Source organism: Dromaius novaehollandiae, chromosome 3 (genome assembly GCF_036370855.1).
Source record: "Dromaius novaehollandiae isolate bDroNov1 chromosome 3, bDroNov1.hap1, whole genome shotgun sequence".
Classification (NCBI taxonomy): Eukaryota; Metazoa; Chordata; class Aves; order Casuariiformes; family Dromaiidae; genus Dromaius; species Dromaius novaehollandiae.
In genome coordinates, this window is record NC_088100.1 from 37612196 (window position 1) to 37632245 (window position 20050).

Sequence of the window (20050 nt, forward strand, 5' to 3'; positions counted from 1 at the left end):
GTGTGATTGCTCTCTCTAGCTATATCTCTTCTAGGAAATCAAGCAGTGCCAAGTCTTGTTCTCTGATCCTGAGGCCAACTGGTAAAATCTAGCCATATATATCATGTAAGCCACATAAATCACATAAGTCTTCTTACCAACAGGATAGCTAAATTGTATTTTGGGGACAGTCAGTGACTTCAAAATTGTACCTGAGAACTGTGAGAATGTAACCTGGAGCAAAGCTATGCTGAAGACAATGCTAACAATTAATCTTACAGACAATCACATTGCCATGCTGAGGCCTGAGCCCTGATATTGCTGAACTGATCAGGAAAGATCTAGACTCTCTGTCCAGAGATGGATATATGCTTGGGTGAGTCTTTCTGTGCAAGCCATGTGTGCTGTACATGAGTCTTAACTTGAGAACACACTCACACCTCAGTGAGTTTCTGATCAGCACCTTAGAGAAGGGAAAGATGCACAGAGCATTACAGTCTTAGAAAAGCAGCTTAAATGAGAAAATGCTTTTGTACATTGGGTATGTTGGGCAAAAAACCCAGATCTTCCCTTCTTTTTTGCCCTGTAGCCATGGTAAAGGGAGAAAAAAAGGAAAAAAAGGATGAGAGAATACTGAATGTCCACCCACCAGCTTCAAACTGGAGAGAAAAGCATCTGCTCCAGTGCAGGCACAGTAAGTCCCTCCAGACCATGTCACATTGTGACTCTTCAAGTCACACTGTATGCACCCTCGCCTTTGTCAGACGTCTCTCCATTATGCACGTATAGTCTTTTTGCTTTTTTCTTCTTGGCTTAGTGTCAGAATAAATAAGATGCTCCTCACTTCCAGGCTCTTTTCACCACTGCATATATGCTAGATATTCTTCTTTTCTGCTTTCTGTATTCCTTTCTGCAGAGTATCTTCTGAACAATGATTCCTGCACTGGAATGGTAAGATTGCCTCTGGCTTGTTTCCTAGATTTCATGTAGTGTTAGTTACCTTCTCTGCTCAAGTGTCTGCCATGGATTTAATCCTTTACCCAGATAGTTCATCTGTCCCTGTTTTTCAAAAGCATTGCTGGAGACTGAATCTGTTTTTCTCAAGAATAATTAATTCTTGCATACTGAAATCACAAGTACAACAATTGATCCTGTCCTTCAGCTAGTGAATTTCAGAGTACTTCCAAAGTTACATGTAAATATCACAGTTCTCTGCTCTGAAACGTGCTTTGGTTCCACCTCTGGTTCATGCAGTCTCTTTTTAAGGCATAATTTTTCTTAGGTCACAGTTTATGTTGGTTGTTCCAATACTTTGGATATTATTCCTGGCAATCAATTTACTTCTCGCCTCTGCTCTGCCCCATAAGAAAGTGAAAAAAGCTTTTGTCTTTTTTTTTTTTTTAATCTCTATCTATGCTTAGATGTGTAAGCCCTGAATACAGATACAATTCTTGCTTCCATTGCTTCCCTGATTGCATAAGGTTTGTGAAGAAATCCAGCATTTCTGCTGACCACAGTCTCTGCATGTTGCCTTTTCCCTTGGCTTCCCCTTCCTTTTCAGGATCCCTTCTTTGCTGTGGATGTCACTTGGCTGACCACCAGCTCCACATTTCAACTATTGAATTGCAAGATACAGGCACAGAGGATCAGGAACGACCTTAACACCTTCTCCTAAGGGGAAGATCGAACAGGTGGCTCACTATAATCCCCAGGGAAGAGCTGGCAGCAGTGGTCCCTGGTGCATAAGGTACAGATAATAAAACTCTTCGGGAACAAAATTGAAGTTTTGACAATGGAAGCTGTTGAAAGGACAGGAAATGTAACTCCAGGTTTCTCAAAGCAGGCCAGTGAAAAGCGTTTGTTATGAATTGGGGTCCAATTCTTGGATTCTCTGCTGGTTGATGCCCACAAGTGCCCAGCTCCTGCTAGAGCATTTCCCTTAATGAGGGCATTGATAGTCTTCCTCCTGTGTGTCCAGACAGCCTTTTTCATGAAACCCAGTTACTGCCAAGACTGCTATTCTTCTGCCAGAATTGGCTGAAATTGGCTTGGGAGCTTAAAATTTGTGGAGAGTAAAAACACATGTACACATTCAAGTCAAGCTAAACACTAAAACCTCTTTTCACTGAGAACAGCTTGCAGAGGTGCTGCAATTGCAGCCAGCACACAATCCAGATTCCTCCTTCCTGCAGCCCCTGATCTTCCTTCCAAGCCGGCCCAAGGACAGTCCCCACCAGGTGCCTCTAGGAGTGAGGTTAAGCCTTAGACTGCCCTGGTGCTCTGATGCTAGTTCACATTGTTTCATGATATCTAGTGGAAATAATGCACTCTCAGCTCCATGTGAAACAAAAGCCTGTGGACGAGCATGGTCAGCCTGATGGATTTTTTCTGTTTTGCTAATCCCCTTGGTGAATCACTCTGACTGCTTGCTTAAGCTTACCTTCATTGTACCACTTATCCTTAGCTCCAGGCAGGGGATGGATGGCGTCATTTGTGTGCCAGGCTGCCATGCTAGCGGTAGACAGTGGGCAGGCTGATATACCCTCTGAACAATGTGGTTTTAAGGACTAATACCCTTATCTTGTGCCAAAAGTTGTATATGACCTGAAAACAGGGTTTGCCCATCTTTTCACTGCTGTGTAATACAACAAGGTTGACATAAATACTGCACAAAGCAGCCAGACAACTCTCAAAGCAATCAAAACATGATTAGCAATAAAAATATGCCCAGCCACTCCCACATCTTAAATTGTTTCTTTTCTCACAAATACCCATCATTTAAGGTAACATCCTAAAAATTGCCTTATCAGCCACAAACAGAGTCTCTAACTTGTGTTGTCTGACAGATCTGATAACTGGGCAGGACGAAAGAACTGGAGTGCAGCTGTTACTGGCTTATTAAATGTCTCAGAGGAAAAGACATACATATACACACACAAACACAAACACACATACGATTTAAGTGTCTCATTAATCCAAGGAGATGCTCTCCCTTTGATAGGCTACACGGTGCACAAACCCTTTCTTGGCAGAGCAATTTGAAAGACAAAACTCCAAGAGCCCAATTAAAAATTGCTGCTTCTCCAGGTTGACCATAAGGCCTAAGTATTGTGGATTTTGATGCTGCCGCAAAACATTGAGATACTTTTTCTTTTTGCTCCAAACAATATGGTGCCCCAAGTGAACATTACAGCACTGTGCCAGGTCTCTGCTTTTCCTGTGTTAGAGGCAGTCATAAGCAGTGAGAAGCCTCTCAGAATGGCTTCAAAAGTCTTTGGCAAATATCTGTATTTGCTGAGCCCACAAACAGAGAACTCATCTCCATGATGGAGAACTGACTTTAAAACCTGTTTCCTTCATTACTACCCACTGCACAAGCTACTGAAGGTCTCAAAATCAAAATACATTCATGAAACCAAACAGTTCCCTGGCAAACACTTCCCTGTATCTATTCTCCTTGAAACTGAAAACCAAGCAAGTGAAAACTCTCCAGATGCCCTGGCAGTAAACAATCTGATTAAAATCTGTTTTTCCCATTAGAAAAACCCTATTCTTAACTATGTCACTTCTGATTACAGAGCACTGTGACACAGTAAAATATTCAAATAATTCACTTGTTCATGAGCGTGGACTCCAAAGGCAGATTACCTGGCTACCCGAGTACACTGAATGACAGGACAAACTGATAACTCCAGGCTCTCTCCCCTCCAAATGTCATCAAGAATATTGCAATCCTGTACAGTTTGTCAAAGCTATTGACAAAGATTATAGAGCTGTCAACCAACACCAAGATCTGCAGACTTCATATGAAGCAGTCTTGTCTTTTGACTCATGTTATATCTATGCTATTGGAGAGATGCAAGAAAGGCAAGTGATGACTTTTCCTATGTGGATGGTTTTCCCAAAAGCAAAAACTACAACATATAAAAACACAGAGTTCCTGATGCAACATAAAAAGTGCTTTCCCAGTTACTGTGTCGCTGCAGTTTGAACTCTGTGTTCAGTAACATAAGTTTTTCTAACTATAACACATGTTCTAACCATGTGCAAGATAAATCAGGTAAGGATTTTTTCCTTCATGGATGTCATTGCAGTACTGTGTTTTTCAAATCATTCTAAGTCCTGGAGCCAGATGTAGGTTTAGTATGGCAAATAATTTACTTGAGAAAACATATATTTAGGAAAGCATACTTAACAAATGAAGTCACAAAACATCTTTTCTGCAGAATCAGGTGTGGCTATGAGATGATGGAAAAGACCAAGCACAGCATTAAAGCAGCCATATTAGCCAGATGAGCACCAGCCTTAAAAGCAATCCTTTACCTTGCTCATGTTTTCAGCAACACAGTGATATGATGCTAGAATAGGAAAAGGCATGGACCAAAAAAGGGATAGCTTCTGTTGAAAATCAGAGCCCTGTCAGATTGCATGTGCATTTTTACAAACATTTTAGATCTGTTCTCCTTGCCTACTAGGAGTGACTTCTGCTTTCAGTCATTGCCAACAGAGAGGGTCATGACTGAGCACATCATCAGGACATAGCATCCTCAACTTTAGTGCTGATAAGGTAATGCTTAGGGGTGTAGTTAACAATCTTAACAAGATCAGGCTCACCAGGGCTTATGTACTTCAGATAGCATGTTGTAATATCTCCTCTTCTTTTGTTACTTCCGGATGAACTGCACAGAAGAACACGTGTGCTAGCACGGGTGCCTCAGCCTAGATGCCACGCTGATGGCAGGACCCAAAGCCCCAGTTTAAGCACTTGGACTCAGTGGATGGAGCTGTGGAGAGTGAGGCACTGACAAATGGGACTTCTGGGGCTCAGGGTGAGTGTCAGAGGGGAAACCATAGCCCTTCCTCTCTGTAACCCCTGCTGTAAGGTTTCTCCATCCACAGGAGCTTGTGTACCAAGACTGCCAGGCCCAGCTCTGAGATGGCCTACCTGCTTAATTCATGACTCAGACCACTGAGGAAGAGCTTTGAGGAAGTCTGCAGTAAGATAAGGAAGGTGAAAATTACAGGCAGTGGTAGCACTTGATACAGAGTTGTTCAAGAATTCAAGAGAGAAAATACAAAAGTGGAAAGGTATAAAATCCTACAGAGAAAAGACAGGGAATCTAGTGAGGGGCTAGTCAGGGGCTGTGGGGACACTTAGTTAAGTTGTCAATGTCCTTCGTGCCAAGAGATGGCAACTCAGCAACACTCAGAATCCATCTTAGGGAGCCCTGGAGGCCTCCAGCTGGTACTTGCCCGGCCAGCAAGCCTCTTGTGAGCCTTATGACGGTTGAGGAGCACACTAATGTTTAGCCTAATAGCTCATGAAATCTCACCTATCTTTTGTGTGCCAGTAAATAATTGCTTTACACTTTTAGGCTGGGTGCATCTTTCTGGCAGAGTCTCTTTGCACTTGGTTAAAAATGCCCGAACTAATGCAAAAGAGGGGCTATAACAGGACCTGCATGAGTTAGGAAATGATGAGGTAGGGGATGTGGTCAAAGTCATGGCCATGAAGGACAGTCAGATTTCCCTTTTTCCAGGGAACTTCAGGGAGGTTCCTGCCTCCCCTCGAGAACCCAGCCACTCTCCTGAAATTGTGTCTCGACACCCTTCTTTACCCACTGTTGTTCAAAAGCCAGAGCACTCACTCAGGCTAACTTAATTTGTCGATCTGCATCATCTCTTACCTTTCTTATGCCTTACTTCTCTGTGCCCTTGTGGGGATGAGCCAGACAGACTTATCACTGACTCCACTGGAAGTGAGGATTTCCCACTGCTAAGCTTTTTTGAAAATACCTCTCAAGCCTCTGTGGAAGGTGGAACCTCTCATCTTCACATCTTTATGAGACAAAAGAGTTTTCTTCCCCTTTGGAGAAAACATGTATTTCAGTATCTGTATATTCCACTGTTTTGCTGCTCCTTTCTTTTAATAAGAGTTTAAGACTTTCTAAATATGTACTTTCCATGAACCCTTTTGACTTTTGGCAGTAGCTGTATCTTTCTACATTTTGCGTCAATAGGTATGTTAGACCAAGGCCGTGTTTAAGTGATTGTTGCGCTAGCTGAAAGGCTTTAGACAGCAAACAGGAATAATTGTCTTTATCCATTGGTGAAAGAAGTGCAGAAAATCAGATTAAGTGTAAGTCTAAAAGAAAAGAAAGATTAAGTAACTCTGCAAATAAGGAAGAAGAGATTTGCATGTTACTTGCAGTACATTTATAGCTGAATTAATTTGACAAGACACACATTTTACCATACAGAATCCTGGAACATATCTAAGCCTTTTCCATATGCAAATACAATGAATCATTGGCTCTTAGCGACATTATAAGCCAAAGGACAAAACCCTACCTGGCTGCAGGCCCTAATTGATTGCTCTGACATACAAAAAGGCAAAAATATAGCCCTTATGGGCTTTGTAGATTTCCATAAGTAATTTATCCTGGTATAGTGTTGACATTGTTACTGAATGTGTATAACCCTTCCGAGGGGTTAGAGGCAATTCTTATTCATTCCTTAGTAAATGAGATCATGACCTGACACTGCATGACAGCCCACCTCAATCTGGTCTCAGCTATTGTTCGTTTACAAGAACAATGAGCAATTCATATTTAGGTAAAAGAAAGGCTTTGCTTGTCTTATGTTCAGTATAATGATGTCAGCTGGACAGAGAAATATTTTATTTCTGTTATACAATCAGCAAGATATATTATCTAAATGGTATTCTGTTTCTTTCTTTAATTTGTTAAGTGCCTCATAATTTTCCTCCTACTATGCCCACTATTGGGCTTACAGGTTACTACTACTTAGTTTCCTCTGCTGATTCTTGATTCCCTTCTCCATAGTTTACCGCAGTAAATAATTGCTTATCTGAACTTACCCAAAACAAGTTTCTCTCTTCACTTCTGCTTCCTAGGTCAGTAGATTGATGTAGTGGGACAAACTGAAAATTTTCCATTTACCGTCATTAATGTTTTTCTATCACTTTAACATGCAGCAACATTACTGCCTGGTAAGGCCTTTAACCTCTCCTTTGAAAGCTATGTACGCTCATCAAACTGGATCACTAATCAGATTTTAGATTGTGATCATGAGTAAGTCTGACTCAACACAATATGACTCGAATATGACTCAAAAGACTGAATTTTTCACAGGACATTACAGCTTTCTGTATCTTTTCCTGCATGATGGAGATTTCCTAGCTGAAAGCTTTTCCAGGAAAAACTGCAGTTTCTGAAAAATGGAAAACATTTTCAGGAAATCTGCCAGTTGTATAGAGAGTTTGAATTTTCCACTGGGAAAAGAAATGAAATATTTTCTTTCAAGTCAGATTAACCCAGATAAGAAGTAACGCAAAACATTTAGTTATGTATCCATTCAGAAAGCAACCTGCACTCTGCTTCCATAAGGCACTGCTTTGCAGCAGTTGTGGTTCACTGTCTCCCAGGAGCTGGGAGTGGTGGAGGATTACATCTGCCATCTTGCAATGTGGAGTTGGCTGATCAGGTTGAATTATGCACCTAAGTTCCTAGAACAGTGTCCTGAACAGGCTGACATACAGAAGGTACGTCCTCGTGGCACTTTGCTTGTGTTTTGTATGCCAATGTTTTCCTTCAAGCTCTTGCCTTTGAAGATGATGGCCAATGGTGGCCGATATTTTGATCTGGCTGATAATCATCTAGGGACCAAATAATATCACCTAGCCTAATGAACAGTCATCTGATAGTAACTATCTTTATCTGTATGAAAACCAGATGTCCCAACATCATGTCTTCAATGATGCACACTTTCCTCTCTGCTTTACCACCTTGGAAAATGTGGTTGAGGTATCACATCATTGCATAAGTCATTCAGCAGCCTTGTCACATAACATTTACAGTACAGCAACAGAACCACTGGCTTTTCACAGGTGTTAAATGCATCTGACAGTGCAATATACCTCTTGGGTATATTTACCTCCCAGCTAAAGAGTCTGCACAGCTTTGGGCTAAGAGAGTTGTCAACACTTACAACACGGTGAGCCCCATGCGTTTGGGTGGTGCCCATGAGAAAACACAGTTGGCTCCAGGAGCTTGCCAGAGCTCCCTGCTGTTTCTACTTTTCAGCCATGAAGGACAGCCACACTGCTCCTGTTGGAAGCAGTTTTAGTAGCTGTCAGCAAACCTGCAGTTTCTCAGCAGTCTGTGAGCAGTGTAGAGCCCTTAGGAAGAGCAAAGCTGTTTCAGCAGCATATTCAACACATTTCCGCACCACTCAGAAAATAGCTATCATATTTCCAGAAGGCAACTTGGGATATCATCATTATCCACCTTGCAGACAAAAGTACTTGCACATAGCACAAAGTCATAGGGGATGGGTAGTCATATAAACCAAGATAAACTAATCGCCTTTGCTGAGGTCCTCAGAGGGTCAGGGCCATCACATAAAACTTCTGTGCTTACATGGAAATATCCTAGTAATACACCACTGCCTTTTCCAAATGCAGCTTAAAAAGCAAATTGACTGAGAAAACGTATTCAAAAATTTATTGCTAAAGCTCAAGGTAAATCCCTCTGAGGAAGTTGACTTCAATTCTACTTCAGATCTCTTATCTAAAGCTTGAATATCCACCTTCAGTTGAATCTCCTGTTTGCAGAACATACGGACCCTGCATGTAAGTCTTCTGATGCAGTATCTGTTGCTTTAACAGACTTTCCCCCAAATGATCGTCTTACCTTTTTGACACAAAAAGCTGCCAGCATGCATGCTCTGATGAGTGTCTGTTTACCAGCTGTGTTCAAAGGGTTTGATAACATGTTATAAAACTCCAACACACTGAATAGCAGCTGTTCCCTATTAATTTCATATATTTGGTCCAGAGAAGGGAGAAGGTTGTACTAAAAAGAAAAATAGACTGGCCAATAATACCACCCCCCAAAAAAGTAAATATATTTTTAATAAGATTTTAAATAGCTAGTAAATCCTTTCGGAGTCCAACAAGCAGTTATTTTCTAAGTGGATTTATCAATTCATAATTTCTGTGAAAAGCAAAATGAAAGGAAGTGTCTTCTTTGAAGCTGAATATGGCAGAAGAATGCAAATCTGAGGCCAAGATAATGGAGCGCAGTTCATTCCATGTTGGTGCCCCACAAAATCCACTCTGTCGACATGATTATTTGGAATTTTGCTTCATAAATTTTAATGTGAGAAACATGGCATTCTAGACAAACAAGAATGCAAGCATATCCTCTGCATATTGTTGGCATTTTAAGCAGCCCCAGCCTTGCTCTTCAGAAATAAAAACAAGGAAGGAAGCGATTACTGCAGAATCTGCACAACCACGGAGCCCAGCTGATGTGATAGTAATAATAATAACAATACTTCATTCTGTATAGCGGTCTTCACCAGGAGAACTCAAAGCCCTCTCTTTGCTTGTTAGTTTTACAGAAGACATTTGTACCTTTAGTCCCCTTTTCTGGGTGGTGAAGATGAGGCACAGAGGAGTGAAACGTCACAGACAGGGCCAGGAAAAAAGTCAGGACTTCCAGCCCCAAGGGCAGGTGTCTGCCAACTACACCATATTTCTCTTTCATACAGTACAAGGGGATGCCCTAACAGAAAATCCACAGTGTAGTGTTGTCTGCTTCTGTGTATTAAGGATGTCTAAAGGGTAGTTATATTAGGGACTCCTTTATGTAGCATAAGCCATGGGACAGTTTAGGCGCCTACTAACCTGTCAGAAGAAAACCTTCTTTATCTAGTACAAAATGGACAAAAGTTTTAGCTAGTCAAAATATTTTGACTTCAGAAATTTGTTTTAATGAAAAAAATGCTTTGATCCAACGTATTTAAAGGCAGTGGTATGTCCTAAAGCAGTGTTTTGCTACACATCATTCCTAATGCCATGACTGACCAACTGAGACCTGATACTGCACCCTTTTATTACTGACAGCTCTGGAAAAATGTTAAATAACAAAATAAAAATAAAATATTCTTCTAAATTTATATCTGAAATGATATGATAATATCTGAAATGAAGTTTCCCTGCCCAGCCTCCAAATGCAGTGGAGACACAGGCAGTCTGTGTCTACCAGGTCAGTAAGTGGAAACTCCAAGGAAGGTGAAGGCTGGAAGCTGGTAACTTCTGGCCCCAGGAGGAAGGCTCCTCCTCCTCCTGAAGGCTTGCAGCTACAGAACAGGGTCACTGCCCTTAAAGATGAGGAGGAGCTGTGTGTGCTTTCAAGCGAGGCACCTGGGTCGACAAACCCTGAGCCACGTGGGAGCACCTGTAGGAAGCAGCGAGTGATAGAAGCGAGTGACTCCCTGTTGCAGGAGATGGAGGCACAGGTGTGCCCACCTGACCTGTCATCTAGCAGGGTTTGCTGCTTACGTGGGGGGCAGATCTGGGAAGCTGTGGAGAAATTGCCAAAGTCTGTCCACCCATCAGACTATTACCTGCTGCTGCTCTTCCATGTGGGCACCAATGATACTGCCAAGGACAACTTTGCCACTTGATTTTGTCACCAAAACTGTTGAACTGGGAAACAAATGATTGAAATGGTCTGAGTTAAACAAGTCTCCCTTTCCCTACCTCTTTTTTGTCAAAGGATGAGAACGATGGGAATGTGACTGGCCTCACTGCTGAAGGGACTCAGATTCTTTCATTACTGAAGTCAGCAATTGTGGAGTTACGTCCCGAAGAGCAGGCTAGTCCCTGCACCATCCTCCAGCATTATTCACAGTTGCTAGCTTTGAGCAAGTAAGTGTGCACTGGGATTTCATGTTGGGCCTCATCCAGTATTATCATGATTGAAAGATGCAGCCTCCCTGTTCTTCTCCAACCCACAGTGGATGTTACTGCTTCTTCTGCCCTAGATCTAATGAATCGGTAACAGAAGAAACTTGGTGGGAAACTATTATAAAAAGAAAAAAGAAAAAGAATTATTGCAATTACTAGATCTGTTATGAGTAAAAGAGAAAGTATGCATACCTGGATTAATTTTAACATGCTACTGCAGCTTAAATCTTCTTAGAAAGACTTGCAAAATTAAGGAAACTATATGTCATTGGAAAATCCTCACCGTGAGGACTTCCATAGAAGCATTTAAAAACGGACACAGTATTTCTCTGAGATGGAGATACAGAGTTTTGATTGTGAGAACATTGCTGAGATGCTATGAGGAAAAGAAAAACCCTAAAGACAGGTAGGACCATTTGAATAAATTCAGTTATGACAAAAATGTCCTGTTTGTCACCACGTGATTCATGACCAGTGAAGAAGTTATGACACTTTCAAATATAAAACGTCTTAGTGGTAATGTGTCACCTGAAGACTGCCATTCTTGGTCAGGTTTTTTACTTGGCAGGAGTGATCACTTGCCACTTTTTTCAAAAAGTCAGAAAGCTCCAGTTTTAATAGTCCTCCTGTTGATGGCACAGAAGTAAATGAGCATTCCTTACCCTCAGCAGGAGCTGGAACTGAATGATCACACAAGAAATACAACTGGGCCTTCCCCTATTCCTCTCACGTCAAGAGACTTGACTGAAATCATTAATCTCCCCACAAAACCAAATGCAACTAAATTTGCACAGATATTTCAGGGAACATTTTGGTTTAGTTCTGACAAAGGAGTTTGTATCTGGACTGTTCACTGGATATAGCACCAAATTCCTTCCATGTGTCTGTCATCATATGGCCAGGCAGACCACAATGTAGCTTATTGATGAGCTATTAAAATTTATTTGTTAGTGAGGGGTGACTTGTGCAAACAATCAGGTTTAGCCACTATAATTAATAGCTTTGCTGCTGAAGGTCAAGCTACAGTCAGTTTAAAACATACTATAAATTAACTAGGTATTGCATAACTTCATGAAGAATAGTTATCCACTTCTAGAATTTTCTGCTAGTGATGTGTATTCCTGAACCTGATTGGTCCAGTCTCTGCATGAGCTGGGTCCTTCAAAACGAATGATCTCTGGTAACCGGTCACATCAGGCTGGATTTCAAAGCGCGCAGAAAGCTGCAACTGCATTTTCAGGGTTTTCCATTTGTTTGTTTCTAACAGATCTACAGTTGCCATAGGCTCAGCAGTGCTTACAAATGGATTTTGTGCTTTTGTTTCACTGGAAATCAGAACTAACTATTGCCTTCCTTCCCCTGACACTTTTGTTAGCCAGCATCTTAAACTGTCCCTTTCCATCCAAAAAAATCCAGACATAAAAAATAACCCAGAATTTTGCACTGAGTTCTTCAAAACTGAAAGACACAACTGCACATGTGTGAAGGGAGACTCAGGGCTTACAGAAGAGCCTTTTTTATGTAAACTATTTTGTACTGTGTTAATTCAAAGATTCGAACCAGCTTCGTACCAAATCTGTAGTTTTTCGTGATACAATCTGCACACTCTGAGAAAAACCTGAATGCTAAGGGCATTCTTTGTTATACTGAACAAAGCTGGGGGAGAAACAGAGTTAGGTCAGTCAGGGGGGAACAACAATCTCAGAACTTGTTTTGCTGCATGTACTGCTATTACTTTAAAAAGTATCTGGGAAAAAGCCGAATGTATCCCTGGTTTTGCTGCCTAAATACCTCCCCTTTTCTGCAGTGGAATTACAGAGGTGTGCACTTATCTGCAGTGGCCTTCTGGAGATGAGTACTGTTTTTTGCAGAAAAAATAAAGTTTCTTAGGTGTCAAGACTTATTCTACATGTCAATTAAGAAACACCCCACAAGCCACTAATGCATTAATTATCAAAGATGAAGGGAGGTATAAAAACTAGATTAGAGATTAAATAGTACATACACCAAGGTAATGTTTGTTCAGCAGAACTATGGTATACTTTAAAAAGCAGAAGTTATCACCTTGAGAGATTTTATTCCCGAAAAAGCTTTAATGACAGCTTACCTACCATGAGCAATAGGTGGGTTGGTGTCATCTTTGGAGGGGATATGGTGTATATCAGGAAGATCTTTGATTCCTGATATAGTAAATATGATGAGAGGGCCTGTCCTGCTAGAAACACCAGATGTTAGCACAGCCAAGGCTTGCACTGTTCCTGTTGACACACAATAACTCTGTTTTATTGACATGATGCTGAAAAGCCAATCACAAATGAATGACAAAAAAAGTATATTTAAAAGGGGAAAAACCCCAACACCAAAGTGTTCCCTGCACACAACAGTCTTTCAAGCTTTACTAGTTTTTCCAGCCAGTGAGACCAATATAACATGTGCTGAAAGCTGATATTATTGTTGAACCTGGTTGTTAAGTGTTGGCTAAGCCATTACACAACCTTTACCTGGGGGTAAGCAGTGCTTCCTGAACACAAAGCGCTGGGTCTGCTTCCTTGTTTGTAATGGACAGGGCCACGGATGGCAGAGGGGACTGTATTTCTCCATGTTAGCCCGGCACAGGCAGCTTGGGTTTAGCCCACCTGGCAAGTCTTGTGTCTCAGTGCTGCTGCTGCTGCTCGTGGTTTCCTCATTGCATCTCCTCTCTGCAGTTTGTGAATGTTGCTCTAGCTGGCACGCTGCTCTGCCCCAGACAATGCAGATGTGCTGTCCCGGACAGGACGGTGTGCCCTGCCCAGCTGCACGTCCACACAGCCCCATCGGCTTGCCTGCACCGCCGCTGCGGGGCTTTGCTGATCTCTAAAACGCCGGCCAGACTGCTCCACAGGAAAATGCTTTCATGACGGACACCCAGAAGTAATCCCAGCTATCCTCAGTCTGCTCCTGACATGGAAACCAAACCACCACCCGACATGCCTTGCCTGCTAGTATTACCCCTTCCCGTTTCACCCTGACTCTGTCCCACCAGTGTCCCCTCTCCTCCCTTCCCACTCCCTCAGCTAGCATGCTGCCATGAAACTGGAGCTAAACTGGTGTCTGCTTGTGTGCTGTCCCCGTTTCCTTTCCCTTTTACTTTTTTTGTTTTATAAGCCTCTGAAGACAAGGAGCCTCTAGAGATCAGCTTGCATGGAGTCTAACATGACATGGGCCTACTTTTAATTAGCCCAAAAATGAAGGTACCAATAATCCTCTTTATCCCATCCCACTCATCATCAGCATCTCAACATACGGAGGTAGATAGTAAACAAAGATTTTATGAGCTTCTATTTCTACCTCTTTGTTGTCTTTCTCTTAATGTACAGTATTTTCTGCAGATACTGAAGAAATGGAAGCACTAAAGATGCACAGATGAAGCCTGAGGTACAACTTTGTTCAGAAGAAAGCTGGGTTGTAAACATTTTAAGATTTGCTCCTAAACTTTTTTGAGTCTTATCCAGTTAAAGTCCTTGAGAATTCACAAGAAAATAGCACAGAAAAGAATAATGTAAAGGGAATTATAAATATTTATGAAGGAGAGAGAGTAAACAGCTGCTAATTTCATCCTAGCTACTCTAGGGCTAAAGCCGACCAGCTTTTAAAGCCAGCTGAGAAACTTATGTGCCGAGAAAAAGATTCAATAGGCAAGTTAAATAGGACAAAAAGTTACCGTCTGTCTGTGCCACACAGCAAAGCTTTGGAGGCTTGGTACTGATAAACTGAAGAAGAAGCTGCTATAGTCTCTTGCGGCAATGAAATACAAAACAGAGCAAACAGAACAAATCTTTTATACATGAATCCATGGTGAACAATTAAGGCCTAAATAAAACAGATGATATATTCTCCACAAAGGTAAGACTTACGGCTTGCTGAAGAAAGTTATCATTAGCAGACTCATGCTGGGAAATGATTCTGGGCTCAGTGACAGCTGAGAGAGCAGCACAAGAGAGGGTTTCTAATCTAATTTGGTTAAGTATGATTCAGTTAATTCCTCCAAATAAAAAAAGTAATTAACATGGAACGTAATTGTTAGCCACTTGCAAGGCAACATATTTTCATCTCAATACCTGTAACTGAGGGTTATGTGCTAGATGTTGATATTTAGCCCTTGGGCCTTATTATTGGAGTATTTGATTTTGGTGCAGTACTTGATGCATATAATTAAATGAGTCTCCTACTTATAGGTAATAATGAGACAAATATTCTGCATTTTTCTGTGCAGAACTTAGAAGTTACAGCATGACTGAACAGATACTGTGTGGGGGAGAGCAGACACCCCAGACTGTTAAAACACCAGGGTTACAGACTGTAGAAGATCCTGTTAGCTGTTCTTCTGTCGTATTACTCACTGTTCTTTTTTAGTATTACATTAGGGGAATAACCCAGAGAATGATACTGGTCTATCACTATAGAAAAAAGGTAGAATTCATCAACTGTTCAGTATTTGTTCTATCTAAGAAAAAAGGACACAGGAAGGAATCTTTAGCACCACACCATTAGTAAGTTTTTAAAAAAAAGTTTTTAAGTAGATGCTTTTAAGTTAGCAGATGTAGGAACTTTGCATCTTACTACTTTTAAAAGAGCTGACTGAGGACTGGGAATGTTGATTTTCAATAAACTTGCTGCATAAACTCCAGAAGAGTTGTGAGATAATATGCCCTCTCATCAGAGCTAACATCAGTCATAGAAAAATTCCTGTGTGGCAAACAGATTTTGTTTATCAAAATATTAAATCAGCAGAAAAGAGTTCATGTTAATTAATATGAGACTACATTAACAAACTTGATAAACTTTTGATTCACTCGAAAGTTTAACTTAGTGGAGTTATATTAATCATAATTTCTTTTTGTTGAAGACAGTAGAAAGAATACAAAAACAACATACTGATTATCTGATCAGACCATTTCAAAATGTGTTCAAAAGCAGAAATGACAATTGAGGGTGTTTTTTTTCTAGTGGGAAGTCCCACAAGACAGGTTTTGGAATGACGAGGTCTTTTCTGATGGTTTTGCAAGAACATGATGGTTAAGAATGTTAAACAATGAATGGTAAACAATTAAAAGAAGAGGCTTTTGGTACAGAGCAAGTGCAATTGCCTGCTACATGGAATACAAGCAAATGGTGTGTATTTTAAGACAAGCAAAACTAAAGGGATGCATACAGAAAACCAAAATGCAAGCGAACCTCTCAACATAGGAAATAGTTACTCTGGAAACAGCACTGAGTCTATGGGACAACCTCAGCTGTCTGTGAAGCTCTTTGGTCAAAAGGAATGAGGAAATTGTGGAGTGTAATGAGGGATCCTGTGAGATCCTGCTTCTGAGCTGGAGCAGGGAAGTTATACCTCCTCCGCACTGGACATTGGCATGGTTGCTAGCATCCTCTCATTTATGGTCCAAGTGGTGATGAATTGGAGAAGACTCAAAGAAAACTCATGAGAAGGAATGAAGGACCGGAAAAATACCTTCCAGTGAAAGAATCCAGGCATCCAATCTGTTCAAGTAAGAGTTTGATATATCTTTAAGTAGCTACATGAGAAAAATCAGGTTTGGTAATCAAGAACAGCTGGATCTCAGCCATATGTAAAAAGTGAATTTAATAAAACTGACGGCATATTAATTTTTTCTCTTACTGAAATAAAAATTGGGAACCCCCAGTACTTTGGCAAAAGGCCTGAAAGCATCTTTGTTTCACTTCATTCTAGTTATAATAAGTACCATTGTCATCTGCTGAAATATATTTTGACTTTTTCCACACTGCAATCCTAGTCAGCACATCACAAGAGAGACAGTAGTGAACCACTACGGAAACATCATGCTGAGGGTACTGAAGGTTTTCTTTCCCCCATGGAAGTACAGCACAATTTTCACACCCATCAAGGCCACTCTGAAACCTGCAGAGCTGTGAGAAAGAAAATATTACGCATAGGCTTTCTCTATGTTTGAAATGATTTCCAGTACTGGAAAAACAAGATTCCAGTGACATCCATGCAAATTAAAGCATAATAATTATTTGGCTTGTGCAGGTAGAGACTTCAGTTCATTCTTTGAAGGCATAACTGGTCAAAGAAATTTTGGCTGATAGACTTGTCCTCACATGAATTTTGCTAGTATAGTCATGTTTGTTATAAACCTGATCTTTTTTAGACTTCGAAGTGGTTTAAGTATCTTGGCAAAATTTAAGTGTAGGCCAGTCCTGTAGCTCATATTGGGTTTAACAGGCATCATCTTCTTTGGATCATTTGAACTCTAGCACGGTCATGACCCCATTATAAGAGGTTAGGACTCAGGCCATAAAGCTCACTGATTCTGACATTTGGAAGGTTCTTGAAACAAATTCTTTGTGTGCTCCCACTAAGCCCTGTTGAAGATATCAAGACCTTTGTTATGATTTCAAATCTGGTATAGGTCTGCACAATTTTGTGGAGGTATTCCCAATTTGCAGCACTCCAAGTGAAACACACAAACCTCAAGACTTCAGACACAGAGCCAAAATTACATGTTTGCACTGTGCCAAAATAAAAATTCTACTGGCAAAACTGAGCAAAGGGGAGATTAAATCCCATCTGTCAGCAATAAAAAATACAGAGGAAAATATATTATTAAAAGGATCATCTTTTTTGTCACTTTGTTAAATCAACAGTGATTTAAATTTTATTATATAATCATCCTTATTAGCATCACTTGCTAATATCCATGGATATCAAAATAACCTATATTTTATTAGAGCAGAGACCAAATTTTTAAAACTTTCAGATTTCTGACCTTATACAATGTATGATTATGCCTATATAATCCTATTTTCTGTATGTAGTTAAAGGCATCCTGATAGATTCTGTGCTAACTCCCATTAGGCTAACATGAATTTGAGATTATACTCTTGAGGGCTAAGGAAATTACAGCAGAGTTACACTGAACTGAAAACTGAATCAGGACCATTTGGCATGCTGTGTAGCCCATAATCACTACTGCTGTGCTAAATACATGTCTTAGGAAAAATCCACCATAGTACATCAGTTACAGTCAAAGAATGTGCTCCTAAAATGTTTACTTATCATACTCCAAAGGAAATTTAAAGAAGTCCCCAGGCTCACTTAGAGATGACTGAGCTTTACTTTTAAGAGTTTCAAACAGCCTAGAGGCTGAGACAACTCAAGTTTGCAGCTAGTGGAAAAACAATAACTGGAAAGCTTAACTTTATATAAGATATTTTTGATAACATTAGCTCTAAAGCACTGATTTTGTTTTCTGCTCTTAACTGCCTTTAGCTTTTGAATTAGGAGAGATCTTTCCAGCCCCCTGTTCAAAGTGTCTGCCTTTACTGAAAACTTTTTAAAGTTTACTGAAAATCTACATGATCTGTGGCAAAGACTAGTGCTGAACTCATGAACTTAGGAAAAATGCAGATAAGTAAAGAATCAAACTGAAAAATATCATGTATTACTCCCTAATTTGACATGACAGGTTTCAGAAGACTATTAACAGATGAGAAAAGGCTGTAGGTACATGTGGTACGAGTAGATACACTGGGCTAGAGAAAGAGGAGACTGGACAGAGTGAAATGAATTTGCTTTCCAAGGACATGCAATAGGACAGAGTACTTAAAAAAAAAAAAAAAAAAAAAAAAAAGGTAGTTAAGAATAGAGCACAGCTTATAAAACTTAAAATACTCATGAGAAATAGAATATTGTATGTATAAAGGCAGGATGAACAAAAACAAACAATCAATCAAAAAAAAAAAAAAAAAAGGAAGAAGGTAAGAAGCCAAAGGATAAAAAGGGAGGAGGGAAAAGAAAGGAAGCAGTGAGAACGAACAATGAAAACTTCTCTCTTCTTCCTTTATTGATACTTCTTTTTATACTCATGCCTTCTGGCCCGTCCTTGCTTGTCTACTTGTTCTCTGCACTTTACATACTTTTAATGAAGCAAAGATGTATTTGAGAGCAAGCATGTCAGACTTCTAAATCTATTTTAAAAAAATTTCATCTACATCATTTCAAGTTATAGAGAACATTTTAAGAATAAATAACCTAGGTCCAGAAGTTTTATTTGCTTGATGACAATTGAAACATTTTCAAATTAGTTTCCAACATATACATTACCATAAAATATGCACAGCATTGTCAGCTACACCTCTCTTAATCCATGGCTTGAATAAAACGCATTCCACATGAATGCCAGCTAAGCATTGGAAAACTTGCCAAACTGAAACCATAAGATAGTGTACATATAATTCTTCACAGCAGAAGGAAGGAAGGCAGAGGAAGCACACCTCTCATATTATTCAGACTATATTATTTGAAAATAATGCAAATCTCCTGAAAGTTGGGGTTGAAATACAGCTTCTATTTGAAATCTGGATATGAACCCACCAACACCAAATGAACCAATTTCCCTAATATTTAAGAAATACAGTCTGATGACAGACAAATTTTTTCTGGAAGACAATTGGAGCAATTATTTGGGGGTAATTCTTACCCTTTCCCTCTCTTTTCCCTTTTACTTCCCCTTCCCCTTCTTTCCCCTTTCCTTCCTCCTTCTTCTTCCACTTCCCTTCCCCTTCCTCTTCTTTTTCTTTCCTGTCTTCCTGTTCCCTCCCCATGGCCTCTATACTTTTCCTATTGCATTGTCTCTATTCCTAAACACTTTATTTCCCCTCATGGGGATCTGTGCCTTCACCTCATCCTGAGATGGTTAAATTCTGAAACACCCAAACCCACTACACAGTGGATACAGGCTAAGAGAAAAGAGAGGAGCAGCAGCAGCAAAAGGACAGTATAGAAGATGTCACTAAGAGAACTGATCTAGAGTAATTAATTCCTCACCTGGAAGGGGGTAGTTTTCTTCACCTTAAACTAGCCTCCACTAAACTAAGAGAGTGAAAGAAATCCTTCAGTCTCAAACTTCTGAAAAATTCTATTTTGGAAACACCAGCAGAAAGCATTTCCAAAGTGGTATGTGCATAGCAGATGCAGCAGCTGCTTGATGAAACTACCACTTTTTCCAGTTTCACTAGTGTTTGATTTCAGTGTACTACTGCCGGACAACCCAGAAGCCCTGGCTCCACTTAGACCTGGAGCTTCCAGAGTCTTCATGCTGTGATGTTCCTAACAAAACAGTACTTTACAATGAAATCCAATTTTATTGGAAAATATGCTGCTGCTCTACTCCTTCATAATACAGACTGTAAGATTTCCCTGAAAAAGGACTCATTTTGAGTCCTATGGCTGTATTTGAACTACAGCATATCTTTTATGGAACCATC